This window comes from Mesoplodon mirus, assembly GCF_964341445.2.
Source record: "Mesoplodon mirus genome assembly, chromosome: X".
NCBI lineage: Eukaryota > Metazoa > Chordata > Mammalia > Artiodactyla > Ziphiidae > Mesoplodon > Mesoplodon mirus.
Genome location: NC_138981.1, coordinates 24,374,834 through 24,383,611, shown reverse-complemented (window position 1 = coordinate 24,383,611; position 8,778 = coordinate 24,374,834).

The window sequence follows — 8,778 nt, the reverse complement described above, 5'->3', positions numbered from 1 at the left end:
TTAGGGCCAAGGAGTGATTTGCATCTGCCTTTGGCCCTGAGCCAATAAATTTTGAGACCGCCTTAGCAAACAGCCAACTGAAATCAGTTGGGGGGACTCACTGGTTTTCTGGTTACACCTCTGAAACTTCTCTCAGCTCACCTTTAGCAGAAAGGCTTCAAGCATGGCTATTAGCAACCCTTCTTGCAGGTCTTTACTGCCCTCGGTTCTTCCACACTTGTGGCGGGGGCGGGGGGGCAGTGGCTTCCTTTGGCCACCATATACCTTGATGCGGTAGTTTTCTGGACCCTGACATGCTTGTTCCATCAAACTCGCCAAGCCAGCTAGTTGTAAAATTCCACACAGCAGCCACTGCACATCCCCACGTGTGGGGCTGTGAACTGAAAACACACTGCAAAGTATTTCTAGGGTACAGTGGAAAAAAAGCCTTTAAATGAGTCACATCAGCTCGTTGGAAAGGCAAGCGCATTACCTTGGAGGCCTGGGCAGCTCCTCAACGCTGTCATCGGCATTGCTGGTGATCCGAATAGGAAGAGCTTGTTGTTCTCATACTGAAATAAGAAAAAGGTAAATTATATGGTCTTTTGGCTAATCTGCCCATATTGACCTTTATCAGCTTAACATCTTTTTTTGTTTGCTTTGTTTCAAGTGCCTAGTGGAATTACTCTCCATCCTGTTGCCTTCATATGGGGACAGAATCTTTTATCCACATTCTCAATTATTCCATGATCATGCTGCTTTATCATTTCTGCTTTCCTTCCTACCTACCTGGTGTGGGGATGATATGGGAATCTTGTAGGTGAACCTGGGCATGAAGACATGAAGTGGACTCAGGCTAGGGCATTAGGTACAAAAACCTGTGTCCTCAAACAGGGCAGGTAATTCATTAGCAGTTACCAAACTTATGCCTTAGTCCCTCTGTGCAGGGAAATCACTAATGAAGGGAGCCACACATCCAAAAGATCACTGCCTCCTCCTCTCCAGAAACTGATTTGAGTTAGGGAAAGATAAAGAGAAGCAGGGGAGGGACTTCCCTGGTGGTCCGGTGGTTAAGAATCCACCTGCCAATGCAGGGGACACAGGTTAAACCCCTGATTGGAGAACTAAGATCCCACATGTCACTAAGATCCCATGCGCTGCCACTACTGAGCCCGCGTGCTCTGGAGCCTGTGCGCCACAACTAGAGAAAAGCCCACAGGCTGCAACTAGAGAAGCCCACGCACCACAACGAAGATCCCGTGAACTGCAACGAAAGATCCTGCATGCTGCAACTAAGACCTGTCGCAGCCAAATAATAGAGAGAGAGAGAGAGAGAGAGAGAGAGAGAGAGAGAGAGAGAGAGAGAGAGAGAGAGAGAAGCAGGGGAGCAGAGAGAGTTCGGACATCAGGGAAAGGAGGAGGGTTCTGTGACAGAGACAGTGCCTATAATTCTCTAATTTCCTCTTCCATTTTTCTCAGGTTTTCTTTCCTCCTGGCTACCCAACTTATATTTAATTTTCCTGTAGGAATGATATTAATCCCATAAATACTAATAATTCATTTGGTTGAGATGAGGCCCTTCTGAGAACCTCTGAAAACATGTTACTTTATCCAAATTAAAGGAAGCATCCTCAGGCCACCGCAAGACTGGATTCTTACAGGTATACCATCTCTAATGTGATAGAGCTAGTACCTAGTAAAGAGAAAGAAGTGGCTTCCCATATTTTTCCATCAGCAAAGCTGATGGTGATCCTGATGGGCTTTTAGAGCCCATATTTCCATGCATATATTTTATAGTAAAATCTTGAATTTGATGAGGTTGGTTCTTCTGACAAATGATCCAAAAGGGCACAGAGCTAGAAGGAAGACTTTATCATTTAAATCTCTTACCTGACTGTTGTGTGTCTACAGAACTTCTGCTGATTCACTTGATTCAGGAACTTACAGAAGTCTGGTCCTCATTGCCAGATTTCTTGGGGTAATTTATTAGAAACAGACTCTTCTGCCAACTAACAAATGCCTTTCTGCAAAATATAGGAAAGAAAGGAAACAGTTTTATTATTTAATAAGAATTAAACCAGAATGTGACACTCATCACAGGCAACCTGCTAAAAAGATTGTGAAGACAGAAAGATAGCTCACCCTTTTATACCACCAAACAAATACAACCCATTACACCCATGTTCTCAAGATAAGGATAACTGTTCCTCAAGTAAGAGGACCTGACAGCTCCATGGATTACACATACTTCATCCTAAATTCATCTGGTAGTTGGGGCTGCCCTCTTTGTTAGATAATTGACTTTATCCAAAGGAAAAATAAACTTATACCTTTGTGAAAGGAGGCAGTTTTTTACAACTTGGAGACAGGTCAAAGTTAAACTCTTATGGAGTCTAGGAGATGGGGTGCTAACTTCCTTGATATTTATATTTCAAAGAGGTGGCTCCCAGTTACTTGAGAAAAACATTCCTGGGTTGTAAAACTGGCGAGAGGCGTATTTAGCTTTTAAAAGATTTACATAGATCTCAAAGAGGCAGAGAAAGAATTTACAAGTTTTTTAAAGTAAATGCTCTAAAAAATGGGGGAGGGGGGGAGTTTCGTTTCTTTTTTGCCCTGGGAGAAATAAAATTTTCTTATTTTATTTTTATTGAGGTATAATTGACAGATAACATTTTATTAGTTTCAGGTGTACAACATAATGATTTAACATTTCTACTTCTTCCTTATTTTAAATTTGTATTTGCCCTCATGTATGTCAAAGGGGAGATGGTACTTCCCTGATTATGGACATTATATAAGACTCCATTTTGCTAGCAGAAATGCTCTTGCTATGCTGGTGACCTTGAAGAAAAGATCTGTCATGTTGGACAGGTCTTTGGGGACCTATGGAAATGGCCAGGATGGAATGAGCCACGTGTCATGGAATTGCAGGCTGTGTTTAGGAACTGAGGCTGGCCTCTAACCAACAGCCAGCAACAACAACAAACCCAACATTTCTTAGCACCGTTGCCAACAAAGTGAGTCAACTGGGATTTTTCTCTAGTTGAGCCTTTAGATAAGAACATAGCTCAACTGACATGTTGACTGCAGCTAGGTGAGACTCTAAAGCAGAGACCACAGTTGAGTTCTACCTGGACTTCTTACACGTAGAAACTGTGAGATAATAAATTTGTGTTCATTTATCCTGTTAAATTGGCACTAATTTGCTATGTAGCAGCAGGAGAAAATGGATACAAGAATACTCCACTATACTGACCTAGCTATTAACCCTTTCTTTTGGCCTTTCTTCATTCCTTACATACCAACTTTCCAAGCCTAAAGTGGTTACCTGGTAACAGTTAGAAAAAGGTTCATGAAACATTTGAGTGAGCAGGAGTTGTTCACTCCTGTCAGAGTTGAGGGTAGCTGGAAGGAAGTATGTGGAGCTGAAGTGAAGGTAGGCCTTATTCTGGGCTGAGATGTACCTATGAGATAACCAGGTTAGTCCCCGTCCTCCTCCAGTTCCCCTCAGCTTATGACCCTGTGGATTTATTTCTGGGTGACCTATTCCACATTTCGGGATTGACTGTCAGCCTAAAGTCTTTCCCACTGGAGCTCCAAATACCATTCCGATGATGGAAAGTCCTCTTTTACACATTTCCAGGGCACAACCTGCCCTGAGTGGTGTTACTTCACTTGCTAGAGGAGCAGGCTCTCACAATGAGATTGTGCAAAGCTGCCTGCCCGTTGTGGAATCAGGGTCACTCTCTGCTTCCCAACCTCTCTCCACTCAGAGTAGCCCTGACAACAACAAGGGAAAGAAATGTCTCCCTTGTACCATTAACTACGCTAAACCCCAGGGTAAGCCTCTACAAAAGAGTCTCCCTGATAAAGAGCAGAATCTGCAGGATACCTCTACGTGGGCAAAAGAAAAAAAAAAAAAAAAGGGGGAGCGGGGGAGAGGCCCTGGCTCCCAATTTCCTCACCCCACAGCAGGAGCACTCATTCTGGTGGAGAAGAAGGTGAGACACTGCCCCCATCACAGGTGGACAAGCTGGAACTGCCTCTAAGTCACTAATGTCTTCTTGGTTCTCTTCAGTGTGTCTATAATCAGCACTATATTCCTTGGTCACTATGTCTATAACACTATTATCCAGGTTATGCTTCCTCAAAGTCTAGTGATTGACAGGTCAGTGGAGAGACTGGTGTAGAGGTAGATGGAATGAACAGATCATTGGCCCAGGTAGCTTCCTCCCAAGCCTCTGCTAAATCCCCATGCACTTTTCTTTGAAAGTGAAAGCCCGAGATGGTATCCAGGCCAACTAAGCGGGGGACAAGGGGACTGAAGGAGCTGCCATTTCTCAGAAGGAGCTGACGTTTTTTCTTCTTCTTCAGCTAACATCATTCCCAGTCCTTCTGTTACTCAGTTGACTGATGTCCCCTTTTCCTTTCAGCCCTTTCCTTCCAGATGCACTAGTTGAACAATGCTGATATCTCTCTAGTTGATAGAAAATACAAAGTTTTTTTGCTCTCCTCAACTGGATGTAACTTTGAAAATTACCATAATATATATAAAAGAAGGTTTTTAGTAGCCCCCAAAATTGAATTTTGTGGCTAGTGTGAGGGAGTGTTCCAGTTGCATTATTTTCCAATTTGGATATACAGTTGTTCCATTATCACACCTTAGTAAAAAGAGTGTTCTTTCTCTGCTTCTCTGCAATGGCAGTTTTAATAATCAAAGGTCCATGTATAAGTGGGTGTTTTAGGACATTCTATTCAGTTCTACTGGTCTATTTGCTTATATCAGCACTTATAACACCAATTTTTAATTACTGTAGTGTTTTTTTAAAAAGTAATTCTTAACACCTAGTAGAGTAAGTCCTCATATTTGTTTTCTTTATCAAGAGCATACTGACTCTTCTTGGCCATTTGCAAAGAAATTTAAAGTTTAGAATAAGCCAGCAAGTTTCACATACAAAACCTCTTGAGTTTCTCTTGGGAGGACTGGGTATTACCATACACGACAGATTAAAATTGGGGAGAATTAACATGTTTACAATATTGAATGCTCCTCTCCATGAATATATGATAATTCCCTATTTAAGTTTCTGTTAACTTCTCTATTAATAGCTGTATATTTAAAATTTTTTATTATATATATTTTTATATGAGGCATGTGTATTTTATTTAGTAATTTACAAGTTATATTTTGTTTAATTTCATGGTCACGTTTGTTGCTGCAGAAACAAAACGCATGTTTACATATTGACTTTATACCCACCAACTTTTAAAAATAACTGTATTGGGCTTCCCTGGTGGTGCAGTGGTTGAGAGTCCGCCTGCCGATGCAGGGGACACGGGTTCGTGCCCCGGTCCAGGAAGATCCCACATGCCGCGGAGCGGCTGGGCCCGTGAGCCATGGCCGCTGAGCCTGCGCGTCCGGAGCCTGTGCTCCGCAACGGGAGAGGCCACGACAGTGAGAGGCCCGCGTACCGCAAAAAAAAAAAAAAAAAAAAAAAACTATTGATTTCATAGGCTGTTTTTATTTATTGTTCATGTTTTCATAGATATCCTTTACTTTCAAAGATATCCTTTGCCTGGTAGCATAATTTCTTTCATCATGAATGAATAAGTTTTATAAAACACTATTCTGTATCAATTTACATATGATTTTTCTCTCATTTAATCTGTCCACAAGGTATGCCAGCCGTGGATTTATTCTACCTCAGCTTGATTCCTCACTCTTCTGCTCTGCTCTTTAGTATAAAATGTCTCTCATTTCTCATGCTCTGTGCTCTCCAACACCTGGATGCCAGCTCAGTTAAACCAAGGAGTGACAACTGCAGAGTAGAGCCCAGGAGGATCCAAGTGCCCAGAATCCTTCACCTTCTTCCTCTCTGAAGCAGGTGGTTTCCCTTCGATGGCCACATTATCTCCGTGGCTCCAACTTACCTCAGTAACAATACTTTTTCTCTTTGTTCCTCTAGCCTAGAGGCGGGAATGCCTTTTTAAGTTGCGAAGTATTGTTTTGCTCAATTCTCCCCAGTTGGTTTCTCGAGTAACCAATCTCCTACACTAAATTCTCCAAATTGTATAGAGTGATTTCTGTTTCCTGGATAACAGGGGACCAATTACAGATGACCAATTTTATTGATTTATTTTTTTCATGTGAAAGCCTCCTTTCAGTCCTAAGAAAAACTTAACTCTGTCACACATGTGTGTATACACACACACACACATATATATTCAAAAACTCTTAACAGTATAATGGAGGGATTTATTCAACTTTTAAAAATTTCGAGCACTACACATAAAGCTCTACAGTATAACCTGTGAGAAATAGTCCAAGTGGTACTCAAATATTATAGCCTTAAATACATTTACCAGAAAAAAAAATTTTAAACATTCAAATGATTCAAGAGCTATAGAAACAATAGCACATTACATTCAAATAATGAGAAGGTAGGAAATAATGAAGATAAATGCAGAAACGATGAATTAGAAGGTAGTAAAGCCAACTAATGAAAGCCAGCTCTTTGAAAATATTTCTATAATACTTTCTGTAGTTCTTATCAGTTACAAAAGAAAGAAGCATAAATGAGTGATATTAGTTCAATAAAATTCTATAAGATATACCTACAGAAGAGATTTAAAGGCTATAATGGAACACTATAAATACTTTTACCCTTACAACAGGATAACAAATGGTGGGTAAGGAAAAAATTCTACCTAGAGAATTTTTTAGCTAATAATCACAAAGGAATGCTAGCGTTACCATTCTGCAGCCCCTAATGGGTTAATGGCTGAGGGTGATGAACCTCAATGGCTGGCAACATCACCACAAAGGAGATAACAGACATCATGTATCTCCTAATGGAAATGCACGTGTCATCTTTCGAGTAATGTTACCAACAAATAAACCTTCATCTTCAAGTGTCTCTCTATTATTATCGAGGACTGTTGATGTTGAGTATCAGGTATATTGGGTTCATTATTCTATTCTCTGTGCCGTTGTATGTTTGAGTATTTCAATAACATGATTTTATTATAAATAGCATGCCTCTAAATTTAAAAATCCAACTGACATGGAAGATTTTTTTAGCAAAATATAAATGACTGAATAGGTCCATAAAGAAACAAAAAACTTAATCTAACAATAAAAACTAAAACTGTAGTTAAAACCCATGGAACCCTCAAAATGTTCCTGGAAGCTTCTTATACCAAATGAAGGAGGAATCAATCAAAATTGTATGTAAACTCTTCCAAACCATACAAAAGATAGGAAATGACTCAACCACTCTAATGGGGTAGCGCTCCTTGATGCAAAGACGAGGTAAGGATACGCTGAAAAAAGAACATGAATCAAGCTCACTCATATACAGACAAGTCTTAAATAACTTCATAGCACATGCAATGTAGTGGTGAATTAATAAGAAAAAACAGGCTGTGTCAAAGGAATGCAAAGAAGAAATCACATTAGAAAACATGAATCAGAATTCACTATACCAACAGATGAGGGAGAAAAAGCATGTGATCATGTTGTGCAGGGGTAAAGAAAAAGCTTGGATAAAAATTCAACATAAATTAATGGTAATAACTTGTAGCAAACTTATAAGAATGGAATTCCCATATCATAGTCATCAGCAAATATACATAAATGTGAAATATTAGAAGCATTCCCGATAAAGTCTGGAAAAACACACAGATGTATGGTACCACAAACCTGCATGTGAATGTATAGCAGGACACAGCCAAGAACAAGAATAATAAAATAAATATATGAATAATGAAAAGAAACAATAATAGTACCAATATGATTTTATAATTAAAATACCTAAAGTAATAGGCAAACATAATATTCAAATGTATAAGGAACATCAAAAACCTAGTATATTGAAAATCACTACAGCAAAATCAGAAACCTGGTCACACAAAATCGATAGCTAATTAGAACACGTAAAGGACAATCCCATTCACAACAGCAACAATATCTAAAATGTACCTAAAATGAAACCTTACAAAACTGTACAAGATCTTTATGAAGACAACAATAAAAATTTACTGATAGAGTTAGAAAACAAAATGTCCCAAATAGAGCAGTATAATGTTGATCCAGGGGGACAGAATATTGTAAAGAGGTCAATGCTCCTTAACTTTTACAGTTTTAGTGCTGTACCTGTAGCTTCCAAGATGACAACCAAACTCCAGGTGCGGTCTCCTGTGCCCCAAATCAACCCTGGAAAAACTAAAGAAGGAACAAACAAAAGGATATCAACATTAACAGTAAAACAACAACAAGAAACCCCTGAGGGTACTAAGTCTGTACTCAACAAGTGCTTGTGTGAGGGCAGTTGAGATAGGTCTAGGGAAGACAGGATCATTTGAAGCAAAGGTTTTAAAGTTTAGCCCTTGTTTCTCCCAGTGTGCCCTGGGTGGATGAATTTCCACTGCCTCACTGAACTTGAGGGAACTTGAGGCAGCTCCTCAGAGCCCACATGCCAGGACTATTGGGTTATGCCAGGACTATGGGATAATATCAGAACAGAACCAAAATTGGGTTGGTTGAGGTAATATGAGTCCAGAGATTGTCCTAATAACCACCTGAAACTTCTTCTGTTGGTGAAGACAGGGCTTTTGTTAATGGTCATCTTAATAGACTATAAGGCATGAATGGAAATAAAATAGTGAGAACACTTGAGATCTCTTCTTTCAGCAAATTGCAAGTGTATAATACATTATAATTAACAGGAGTCACCATGCTGTACAGTAAGTTTCCAGAACTTATTCATCTTATAACTGAAAGTTGTACCCTTTGATCAG